We start from the raw sequence: 13605 nt of genomic DNA, 5'->3' as shown, positions 1-13605 counted from the left end.
CGCGGCGTGGGTGGGTAGGTGGCAACTGCCAAGCGTCACTCAGATATGATAGAGATCAAGCTCAACGAAAGGTATATGATAGAGATCGATCTCCGCAACGGAACGGACGCTATGGAAGCAACAGAACGGGCGCATATTTGGCACAGACACCATATGCAATGTGTGGGGCATGGTCCAACTCATTTTCGAGACTTTAGCAGGGAGGTTCGGAGTGCTAAGATATTGCGAGTAGTGGGCTAGATGGGTTCGGAGTGGAGTTGGTGGGGTTGCCGGTCTGTGGTGATCTACACCTTGTTGTAATCTCTTGTAAATATTTTCTGTCTTCTATAAAACTAATGTACTTCTTTGGCGTACTCTTGAAAAAAAATCTCCACATAAATGGATGCAAATTTGTTTGAAAAATATGTGTGTGCATTAACAGAGAAGATTGAACAGGTAGGTTTATCGGTAAGAAGATCACGCATATCATGCGTTGGATGATTCGATTGATGGACAACTTGATGTATAAGTCAAAGAGAGACGATTCCCTATGCATGGTGGTAGTTACGCACACATGGTAGCAGCTACACATCCTTTGGCATAAGTGCCTTTTTTACATATGAAGTGTCAGCTTTCTTATGGCATTGGCACAAGTGCATTTTTGTTGTATATGAATTAAGTTTTCTTATTTCTCTTGTATTTTTTATTACCTTTTTTTACAGAAGTGCCTTTTCGTTGTGTAGAAAGGGTCTTTTCTCACTTATCTCAGTCTTTTTGCTTTCCTTTTTGGCAAATTATTTTCGATATATGTATTTCAAACTTCACATGTAAATGAATATGCAACATATTTCAAATAGTTATTGTGAACACATGTCACATATCATTTTATTGTGAAAATAATTATTGGGGATGTTGAAATGCTTTATGTTATGTATAGTTACTTGTGAAATGAGATATTCATAATCATATCTATAACTTTTTATGTGCCATGTGAAATGTTGTTTCAAAACTGCACTTGTGAATACAGTTTGTATCTTCATAGACCATAGTTGATATAAGGATTGAGTATAGCTTTTCTAATATATGTATGTATATTTTAATTCACATTTAAATTTCAATGTAACATATTTCATATCTGGATTGAGGATAGTTTTCCCAATATATATATATATATTTGAAACTTTACATGTAAATGAATATGTAACATATTTCAAATAGTTACTGTGAACACACGTCACATATCATTTAGTTGTGAAAATAATTACTGGGGATATTGGAATGCTTTATGTTATGTATAGTTAGTTACTTGTGAAATGAGATCTTCATAATCATATTTATGACTTTTTATGTGTTATGTGAAATGTTATTTATAAACTACACTTGTGAAATAGTGGTATTACAATGATATAGACATATAAATTTTAACAGACCATTCAACCATCACTATTTATTATTTATGTTTAGGTTTACACTAGTAGAAAAAGGGTCAAATGTTCAGCTCATTAATCCCGGTTTGTATTTGAGCCGGCACTAATGTGACCAATAGTGCCGGTTCTAACGGCTAGGCGGGCGGCGCTCATTAGTATCGGTTCGTGGCGAACCTTTAGTATCGGTCCGTGGCACGAACCGGTACTAAAGAGGTGGTGGCCTTTAGTACGGGGTGGTGGCTCCAACCGGTATTAAAGACCCCCCCCTTTAGTACGGGTTGGTGGCTCCAACCGGTACTAAAGGTGGTGGCCTTTAGTACGGGTTGGTGGCTTCAACCGGTACTAAAGACCCTCCCTTTAGTACCGGTTGAAACCACCAACTGGTACTAAAGGTGGTGCGCTGCCACCCGCAGTGCACAATGTTTAGTCCCACCTCGCTAGTTGAGAGGAGCTCGCACCGGTTTATAAGCCCCGCCGCGGCTACCGTGTCGAGCTCCTCTCTAAGCAGGCCTTTGTGGGCCTATTGCAAGTCTTCTGCCCTGTGGGGCCTACTAGGCCTGCATCCTGGCCCAACTAGAGGTTGGGTTTCTAGTCGTATGCAGGTCGTGCCGGCCCAGTAGGCGGGCTGTTTTTGCTTTATTTCAAAAAAAATAAAAAAATCCACCAACCGGGACTAAAGGCCCTCAAGACCACGACGCGCCTCGTGCCACGTGATGGGCCTTTGGTCCCGATTCGTGCTGAACCGGGACTAAAGGGGGGGGGGCTTTAGTGCCCACCCTTTAGTACCGGTTCCAGAACCGGTACTAAAGGTCCTTACGAACCGGTACTAAAAGTCGTTTTTCTACTAGTGTTAGTAAATGATATAAATGATGCTTAAATAATATAGTATGATTTGTGATATTAGATATGCTTTCAACTATACTAAATGTACTAATTGTGGAATGCTGCTTCGCAAAAAAATTAACTGTATAACCATATGACATATGAAATATGATATTATGAAAAGTAAAATATAACATTTGTACTATTATTTAACATAAAACACATCTGAACAATGAATTGTCATGTATAAGCAATTGTGGAATGTTTGTATTTTTTAGTTCACATGTAGATTTACACGTAACATATTTCACATATGCATTGAGGAAAGTTTTCCAAATATATGTATTTTATATTTCACATGTAAATGACTATGCAACATATTTCAATTAGATATTGTGAACGCATGCCACATATCATATAATTGTGAAAATAATTACTGGGGGAATTGAAATGCTATGTGTTATGTATAGTTACCTAACTTAAAACACACTTGAACAACAAATTGACCTGTACCACAAATTAGATCATACATCACAATTATTTCACTAATTCCATTTTTTTTGAAATGTAATGCACGTAGGTAGTATAGCATGGAAGATGACATGGTCAATGATACATCTCCAACGTATCTATAATTATTGATTGTTCCATGCTATTATATTATCTATTTTGGATGTTTTATATGCATTAATATGCTATTTTATATAATTTTTGGCACTAACTTATTAACCCAGAGCCCAGTGCCAATTTCTATTTTTTCCTTATTTTTGAGTTTTACAAAAAAGGAATATCAAATGGAGTCCAAACGGAATAAAACTTTACGATGTTTTTTCTTGGACCAGAAGACACCTACGTGACTTGGAGAGAGGGCCAGAAGAGTCCCGAGGAGGCCCTGAGGGCTTGTGGGCCCCTCGGTAGTCCCCTAACCCTAATTCCAGCACTATATATTCTCAAATATTCCCCCTACATCAGAAGCATCCACCAAAATACTTTTCCACCACCGCAAGCTTCTGTTCCCGTGAGATCCCATCTTGGGGCCTTTTTTGGCACCCTGCCGGTGGGGGGTTCGATAATGGAGGGCCTATACATCAACCTTGTCGCCCTTCCGATGAAGCGTGAGTAGTTCACCACAGACCTAAGGGTCCATAGCTAGTAGCTAGATGGCTTCTTCTCTCTCTTTGATCTTCAATTCAATGTTCTCCTTGATGTTCTTGGAGTTCTATCCAATGTAATATTCTTTTGCGGTGTATTTGTTGAGATCCGATGAATTGTGGATTTATGATCATATTATCTATGAATATTATTTGAGTCTTCTCTGAACTCTTTTATGCATGATTAAGATATATTTGTATTTCTCTTCGAACTATCGGTTTGGTTTGGCCAACTAGATCGGTTTTTCTTGCAATGGGAGAGCAGCTTAGTTTTGGGTTCAATCTTGCGGTGTCCTCACCCAGTGACATAGTAGGGGTAGCGAAGCATGTATTGTATTGTTGCCATCAAGGATAAAAAGATGGGGTTTATATCAGATTGCTTGAGTTTATCCCTCTACATCATGCCATCTTACTTAAAGCGTTACTCTGTTCTCTTGAACTTAATACTCTAGATGCATGCTGGATAGCAGTCGATGTGTGGAGTAATAGTAGTAGATGCAGGCAGGAGTCGGTCTACTTGTCATGGACGTGATGCCTATATTCATGATCATTGCCTTAGATATCGTCATAACTATGCGCTTTTCTATCAATTGCTCAACAATAATTTGTTTACCCACCATATGTTTTATTTCAAGAGAGAAGCCTCTAGTGAAACCTATGGCCCCGGGTCTATTTTCCATCATATATTTTCATATCTATAAACCAAAAAAACCCAAAATACCTTGCTGCTTATTTATATTTACTTTAGTTTGCTCTTTTATTTATATTTTATACCTATCTCTATTAGATCTCACTCTTGTTGGTGACCGTGAAGGGATTGGCCACCCCTTTTGTGTGTTGTGTGCAAGTGTTTGTTCGTTTGTGCAGATGCATATATTGGGGACTTGCTTGTGCCTCCTACTAGATTGATACCTTGGTTCTTAACTGAGCGAAATACTTATCTCTACTTGTCTGCATCACCCTTTCCTCTTCAAGGGAAAAATCAACGCAAGTTCAAGAAGTAGCAGTCAACGAAACGGGTGATCTCGCTGTTCTTCCCGATGATATAAAACATCTTATCCTCACTTTCATTCCATCCTAATAGAGTTGTCCAACTCACAATTGTTTGTAAAAATGGAATAATCCCATATGTAACAAGGTATTCAAGAAGTTGTTAGTTTAGAGGAACAAAATACCACTGTTGCTTGGGGTATTCACCAAAATAAAAGATGTTTTCAGATTCCTGCCTGTGGGAGACTATCCTGTTGTTGAAGGGTTCAACTATTTTGAGAAGACATTCATGAATCTAAAAGAGAAACATGCCTTCCCTAGTTTGAGAATTGTGGATGTCAAACATGGCAAAGTACTTATCATTCATTCCATGGGAGAATTATTGCCACAGAAGAACCTGAAGATGAGTTGAATAGTCAGTCAAATGTTTTATGTGTTGCAAACCAAGACCACAATATTGATTCCCACAATTTACCTTTCAAAATAATTTGGATAGCCACTGGACAAACTATCACAAAGGTGTATACATTCACTTCTGCTACTTCATCTTGGGAATGTTCCATGCATGTTTAGAAACAGTTTCTGGCGTAAAGTTTCGCCCAGGAACAATTATTGGTGATATGATTTATTGGGTGTTGAAGTTGAAGCATCAGTATAGATTCAGTTTAACTGGCGGTAGTACATATTGCATTGAGACCCCACCAGTATTGGATGTTATGCTTCGGAGGAATGTTCATGTTTTGAAAATTGGATAGGATGATGTGGTTATTGCTACATTTTTTAAAATAATCATGTGGAAGATGCAATATGATGAAGTTGATGAGATTAGCTGGACTCCTTTTAAGCTAATATATTTGATGAACATCATACCCGCTCAAGGCAAACCACATGGATGTTGGACTCTATTTGGGATTATAGTTCATATTATGATGAGCGTGATGCAATAATTATTAGGACTGATAGTTGAATGTTTGAATTTTATATGGTGAATGGAACAGCAGCAAAGCTATTTGGACCGGGGGTAACAAGGGTAATCTATCCGTACAAGACTTTCTACATTCAAGGTATGCAGTTATTATTATAAATTAAATATCACAAAATTTATATTACTAAAGTAGTGTTATTATTCCAAAATTTAGGTGTATCGGGCGATGCAGGAGAAGAGTTATGAAAGAGAGGATAACATCATGGAAATTTATGGGGAAACACTTATATTCAGTAGTCTGATGGGAGACTTTGCTGAGACAGGTCTTGCGTTGTTCATGTTTCTTTGATTCCATGGCCTATGTTTGTAAGTGAACCACCCAAATCTGTCAAAAATAACGAAGCACCCAAATTAATCCTAATCCAATCAGAGTAAATCTCGCCCACCCTGTGCCTACCACGCCACCCCATCTCGCATCCCTCGACCCAGCACAACCCAGATTTCACAGAGCTCCCTCGCTACGACAGCTACCTCCGCCACCAACCCGCTCTACAACAACAACTATGCGACGACTACAACTACTCCACATCGCTGGTGTAGCTTCCGGCCCGCCTGCTCAATTAAGTCGTGCTCTCAGTCGTCGCCCATCGTGTCACCCCCATCGTCGGCCCGGTTCCCCGCCACACCCTACCCCGTCACCGTCCTTCTCACCGCATTGGTGTGCCATTTGGCTCATCAAGGAAGTATGCACACACATCATAAGCATCATTTGTACCCCCCTGATATGAAATCGCCTAAACTAGGGCTTGATTCACCACATGCTTGATTCATTTTTAACCAGTTGATTCTGTTTGTGTTGCTTTGGATGCAATGCTTGCTTCGATGAGCTTTGTTGAGTGTATCTATGTTACATCTGATGTGTAATGGATTGCAGTGTCATCTACCAATCTTGGTTAGTTTCTTATAGATTTCACGATAATATGATTCCCAATCTTGACAGCAATATTAGTTTTCTACATGATTTTAAATTTCCATGCTTCCATCCAAGTTTAAATCTGTCCCCAAATTACTATGTTTGTGCTTCTTAGTTATGTAGCATCTAAATTGCTATGCAAGTGCTCCTGGAATCTATAACTTTTGCTTCCAGATTCGCCCCCCCCCCAAAAAAAAACAATCTATATGTTGGTGAGTAAAAAGTAAAAACACCATCCCCTTGATGGCATTCTTCATTCGTTTGATATTGTAATGAGAGACATGCTTCCGAGGAGTTTCCTGTGTACACATGATCCTTCCATGCTTCATACGTACTGATGGAATTTCAATCTCCTAGCTTCGTGGTGTAAATAATAAATATTTCTTCATAACTTAATTCTTATGTACACATGTATCTTCCATGCTATAGTGCCTCAGCCTCTTGACATGTTCCCTAGGTGTAACATGTAAAGATCATTTTCTTTAGAGCATCCATACTTCATAGGTGATTGTTCCATGTTTCTTATACATGTACAAATATAGCTACAATCATGGTTCTTAATTTAGTATATTTGTTTCTAGTGTATTGTTTTTTTATTTCCAAAGAAAACATGTATCATTATATTTCTCATCACCTATGTGATTTTTCGTTCTTGCAATGGTCCCATAGGGTTATGTAATTTAGCCTTTCATTGTAGCACTAATGCATATATTTAAACCTATAAGGATCCTGGGCAACTTGCCACCAGGAAGTTCCCCCCATTTGGCCTACGTTGGCCGTCAGATATGCTTTTCTACGCGACTGAACCGTTGGATCTTCACATAAGTTAAACTAATTTTCACCTCGTAGTCATTTTTGTTGTCCAACGACTAGTGGGCTCGCATCGCACGTTGGTTGGCTAGGTTGCCCTTTTTTTGCGTGCAAGACGCATTGCCCAATCCGCACCGCGTGCTCCACATCCAATCCGCATCCTCTTGTTCCACTCCCGCACCAGCCGCCACACAACCCTAGGCCCGCTTTCCCTTTGATCCCCACAACCCCTTCTCATCCTTGCCGCTGCCTGCTACTCCCCCTCCACCACCGTTGTTGCTTCTCCACCACGCTAGCCCCTCCACCTTGCCTTCCTTCTCATTGTTTTCTATGTGGTCGTCAGTAGCACCAGGTTCCAGATCGTACACAGGTTAGGTGAGCCCGATGATGGGCTGGGTCAAGCTATAGGGAAGAGGAAGGAGGCCGGTGATAGGGTGAAGGTGTAGTCCGGCCCTCGTGGAGGCGGCACCGCCGGCCAGGGGCGTGTTGGTTCGCCGGACGCCATCCTTCTCAACCCGAGCTCGCCTCACCCTCGTGGCGGTGACGACTCACAAGTACATTGGATTAATCATAGTCCTTTCAATAAGTAAGAGTGTCGAACCCAACGAGGAGCAAAAGGAAATGACAAGCGGTTTTCAGCAAGGTATTCTCTGCAGTAGTGAAATTGTCGGTAACAGATAGTTTGATAGAAAGGTAATTTGTAACGAGCAACAAGTAACAATAGTAGCATGGGTGCAGCAATGTGGCCCAATCATGTTTATAGCAAAGGATAAGAACGATCTCTTATATAAAGCAAAGGGCTCTCGAGGACACATGGGAATTCTCATCAAGTTACTTTTCATCATTTAGTTGATTCACGTTCACTACTTCGACAATTTGATATGTGGGTGGACCGGTGCTTGGGGGTTGTCCTTACTTGAATAAGTCTCCCACTTATGGTTACCCCCTCTCGCAAGCATCCTTAACTACGAAAGAAGAATCATGATAAATCTAACCATAACATGAAACATATGGATCCAAATCAGCCCCTTACGAAGTAACGTATAAAGTAGGGTTTAAGCTTCTATCACTCAAGCAACCCATCATCTAATTGCTACTTCCCAATGCCTTACCATAGGCCCCAACATGGTGAAGTGCCATGTAGTTGACATGCACATAACACCACTAGAGGAAAGACAACATACAACTCATCAAAATATCGAATGAATACCAATTTCACATGATTGCTTATAGCAAGACTTCTCCCATGGCCTCAAGAACAAAAGTAACTACTCACAAATCATATGCATGTTCAAGATCAGAGGAGTATTGAATATCATTAAGGATTTGAACATATAATCTTCCACCAAATAAACCAACTAGCATCAACTACGAGATGTAATCAATACTACTAGCAACCCGCAGGTAGCAATATGAGGTTTTGAGACAAAGATTGAATACAAGAGATGAACTAGGGTTTGAGATGAGATGGTGTTGGTGAAGATGTTGATGAATATTGGTCCTCCCATGATGAGAGGATCATTGGTGATGTCGATGGCTTCAATTTCCCCCTCCCAGAGGGAAGTTTCCCCAATGTAATCGCTTTGCCGGAGAGCAAAAGTGCTCTTGCCCAGGTTCCGCCTCGAGACGGCGGCTTTTCGTCCCAAAAGTCCTCCTATGATTTTTTTTCTAGGTCAAAATGCTTCATAAAGGAGAAGATGGGCACCGGGGGCCTACCAAGGGCCCCACAAGTCTGCCAGGCATGCCCAGGGGGAGGGCGCCCCCTAGGGCTTGTGACTCCCTGGTGGGTCCCCCTCAGGTAATTCTTTCGCCAGTATTTTTAATATATTCCGAAACAATTTTCCATAAACTTTCAACTCATTTGGAGTTGATCAGAATAGCCATCTCTGATACAACCCTTTCTAGTCTAGAATTCCAGGTGCCGACAATCTCTCTCTTCATGTGAAACTTGCAAAATAAGAGAGAAGGCATAAGAATTGCATCACAGAGTGAAATAACACTCCAAAATATAATAAATAATAGTACAAAAAATGATGCAAATGGATGTATCAACTCTTCCAAGCTTAGACCTCGCTTGTCCTTAGCAAAAGCCGAAATCGATAAATATGACCACATATTTAGAGAGAGAGAGAAAGGTGTCGATAAAACAAAATTCTGACATGAAGGCATCATGATCATTATTATAACATCAACATATTATCATAAAACTTCTCATGATAAAGTGACAATTTGTTCACAAGATAAAGTATGGACCACAAACTTCATTGAAAATTAACAAACTATGATTTCAGTCATTGATACAATTGTAGTCATATTTTCAAAAAGAGTCTATGTAAGAGCTTTGCTTAGCAAGTTCACATACTCAACTACATTTAGTCTTCTATGATTGCCGACACTCACAATATACTTATGGGGAAAAAGTTTCAGTCAGACACATAGAAAGATAGGGGCTTATAGTTTCGCCTCCCAACTTATTTACCTTAGGGGTAATGCCAACTATAATAACTCATGATCACCTACATCTGAATGGATATATGTGCCTAGATATTTCTCCAACACATGATGCTTGCCAAATAGAGAAAATAAAAATGGAATAGAGGAGATCACTTTTGACTCTTGCATAAAAGTAAATACATAAAGTAAAAGATAGGCCCTTCGTAGAGGGAAGCAGAGGTTGTCATGCACTTTTTATTTTTTTGGATGTGCAAAATCTTAATGCAAAGGAACATCACCTTTTATTGCCCCTTGTGATAGCGACCTTTATTATGTAGTCTGTCACTTTTATTTCTTCACCATCACAAGTTTGTACAAAGCTTATTTTCCCTTACAATAAAAGATCATACATATTTAGAGAGCAATTGTTATTGCTTTTGCACCGATGACAACTTAGTTGAAGGATCTTACTCAATTCATAGGTAGGTATAGTGGACTCTCATGGCATGAAACTGAGTTTAAGGGTTTTGGATGCACAAGTAGTATCTCTACTTAGTGCGGAGATTTGGCTAGCAAAGGATAGGGAGAAAGCACCACATGTTAGAGGATCCATGACAATATAACTTCTATGCGGATATAAGCAAACATAACTCATTACATTGTCTTCCTTGTCCAATGTCAACTAATTGGCATAGAACATTTTAATGAGTGCTCAGAATCACAAAACATGTCCAAGATAGTATATCTATATGTGACACCTCTCTTTCTTTATTACTCCTCATGAATTGCAACAATGACCAATACTATGTTTGTCAACCTTCAACAAATTTCATGCATTATACTTCTTATATGTGAAGTCATCACTCCTCATGAGATTAGCATATGATCTTTTTATTTTCTTTATTCTTTTTCATCTCTAATGTTGAAGCAAGAAAGCGAAACACTCAACTCAAACTAATCTTTATTATATAATTCTCGCACTCGATTACATGGATAGATCACGAAGCAAACACTCAAAAACTAAATCATACTAAAAACTTTTTATTCATCTAAATCACAAAATAACTAAGGGATCGAACTAAGATAGATAATGATGGTAAAAAAGGTGATAGTGATACAATACCGGGGCACCTGCCCCAAGCTTGGCACAAACCAAGGGGAGTGCCCATACCCACGTACTCAAGTTTCCTTCTTTGGTGGTGGTGGCACTGGTGCGCGTCAGTCCTAAACAAACGGTTTTTACCCCTTGCGACGGCCTTCGGAACCGTCGCCAAGTGAGTGTGTGCGATAGGGGGTCCTTCCCACACGACCCAGAAACCGTCGGGGACATGGAACAGTGATCCAGAGGCCTTCCAAAATGTAACCGTGTGCGATGCAGCACACACTAAATTCTTTCGCACGTGTGGTATCGGTGATTAAGCATTTCTAATGATGCAGTGAAACCATACGGTCTGTAATAATGAACCATTTGGGAAACTGTATGTAAGGCACACGGGCCAACATATGAACTATGTGTGATTTGTGCCCTATCGCACACGGGTTTTCTGCGTAACCCGTCTGCCATGCTAGACTCCATCGCAAACATTTTCCAACAATTACCGTCCGTGATAATGTTCTATCACAGACGGTTCAGGAGCCCCTTCGCACACATACAAGTGCTGCAGACCGTTTGTGATTTGTTAGGTATCACCGACGGTTACCGCAAGAGTGACGTGTGCTTTTCGTTTGGGATCCCACACGTTTCCTGAAAAAATACGACTGTGATTGTATTTTGCATTAGGCACGGTTTACTCCTAGTTCTCGTGTGCGATAACGCGATATCACAAACGATTCCGAAGAACCTACGCACACGTAGTAGCGCTGCGAATCATTTGCGATCTATTGTGTATCACCGACAGTTCCAATATGATTCACGTATGCTTTCCGATGTGGATCGCACACACTCATTTAGTTGAACCGTGTGCGGAGAAATTGTCAGGTTAAAACAAAAAAAATCCCATTTTGAATCGGCACGCAAAAAGCAAAGTCGCCACAATATTCAATTGAACAAATAAACATAAATATCCCATTTTGAATCGACACACAAAAAACAAATTCGCCACAATATTCAATTGAACAAATAGTGTCCATAGGAAGAACATTCATCAGATTTCGCAACAATTGCAATTGAACATATGGTAGCTAAATTCCAATGATTTGTCCACACATATGTGCATTACATAATTAATCATAGTGTACGAAATATGAAGACCTCATCAGATGGAAAACAATGGATCCATGCGTTATATGTTTAGCGGCTAACTCTTACTCAATGTTTCAGGAGAAGGCATGCTGAAATCTTGATTACCACCAGTGGGATTGATGTAGTGATCCAGGAAGAAGTCGCTGATAAATCTCTGAACCATCAGCAATTCACCAGCCGGGAGTGGTTCAGGGGTCCTCGGTTTTAAGATGAGCTGCAGTATTTTTAAGATCAGAATGTGCCATATGAGTGGAGTAGAAGATATTAATTAAGATAGACTTACTGGTACTAATTCGTGAGGATCATCACAATTATCAGAAGATTTGCAGATGGAGATCATGTGTCTGCAAACATAGTATCCACAAAGGTAGGTCGCTGCTTCTTGCTGAGGACACTGAAATTTTTTGTACAGAATTAGTCATGTATTTGTCCTGTTAGGAACAACCTAACCGGTGTTAGATGTATTATTTTTTCTTTGGACAAAATAGAAAGATGTTTATTTAGAAGCTTGAACATTTGACTAGTGTAAGGAAAGGTATTTGCAGAGTGTTGGATAAATTTTCTGAAAATAACAGATTTTAGTGTGTTACCGGAGAAACAATCTCGTGCTGCAGTGGTAGTTCCGTCTTGAACAGGTTCCCTAGTTTAGTTTTCCACAATGCAAGCACACTACAAATGATGATGAATTTTGACAACATCAATTATTGAACCAGACATGAATGCAAATTAGTTTCAACATCATAGAATTCAATACCTATCCTGAATTGCTGAAGATGTGTCAGATCCTGAGCGTTTGTTGACTCTCTGAGAGAATCGATGTAGTAAACTATGTTCTTGTTTGGGACAATGAATACCAATATCCAGTGATTGCTACATATTAAGAAATCGATGAACTTACGAATGATGTCAAAATCTGAAAGACAATTAGTGTATGAGTGGTTGTTTGCTTGACTTACCCTTCATGATATGGCCAGACAAATGATTCTGCATGGGACGTGTTTTCGAAGATATGGACGACCGTGTTAATGGCCCAGTCCCGTCGGTCCTTTTCATGTAATGCTGTGCCATTTGCTAATGCAGGATCTATGAAATACACACTCTCACTTTGTCTTCCTTGCGCATTCAATCCCCCGAGAGGAATAAAATGCAGTTAGCTGTTTATCATTTACAGCCTTGTATGGAGAAGTTGATCAAAGTTTGTTAAGTACTTACAAAATCACACATCTAACAAGAGTGACATCGAGCACGTTGAAGTTGAAGAAGAGATGTAAGTCCTTCAAACTCACAATGATGGAACCAGCATCTTGTCGGAAATGATCTATGTTGTAGTGAACTAGCAAATAGTGATGACCTTCTGACATTTGATCCATGCAATATTCATGTAACCCGCGGCAACTGGAGCTGCACTCATCAAAGTATTCGCCAACAAGAAATGGCTGGCCATGGACGTAATTGCGTGCTTCAAGTACGTCTGCTTTTCTTTTAGCAAGCAACAATTCTACTTCTTCATCATCCATGGCATCAGAAATAATATTACTCCCCGATTCGAACAAGCTGTTGTTAATTTGGTTCTGGGCGATGAGTGCTTTAAGTAAGAGGCAATCGTTCTCTTTTGTCAGGACTCCAATTCCAAGTCACACCGATCTAGCCTGTAACACCTCATATCACTTTGCGGCCTCACGCACGGTATCCCCACGGGTGTCGTCTTACCATGGCCCGGGACCGTTTGCGCCTTTTGGCTCATGTATATGATAGTGTCGCTAGCATCCATATGACAGAGAACCCGGGCCGACATGACTAGTCGTGAACCCAAAGTGGCACTAACTTATGGGGACAGGCATACATGAATCAAC

This window comes from Triticum urartu, chromosome 7A, assembly GCF_056163025.1.
Source record: "Triticum urartu cultivar PI428250 chromosome 7A, HENAU_Tu73, whole genome shotgun sequence".
NCBI classification, from domain to species: domain Eukaryota; kingdom Viridiplantae; phylum Streptophyta; class Magnoliopsida; order Poales; family Poaceae; genus Triticum; species Triticum urartu.
Note: the sequence above shows the minus strand (reverse complement) of the source record.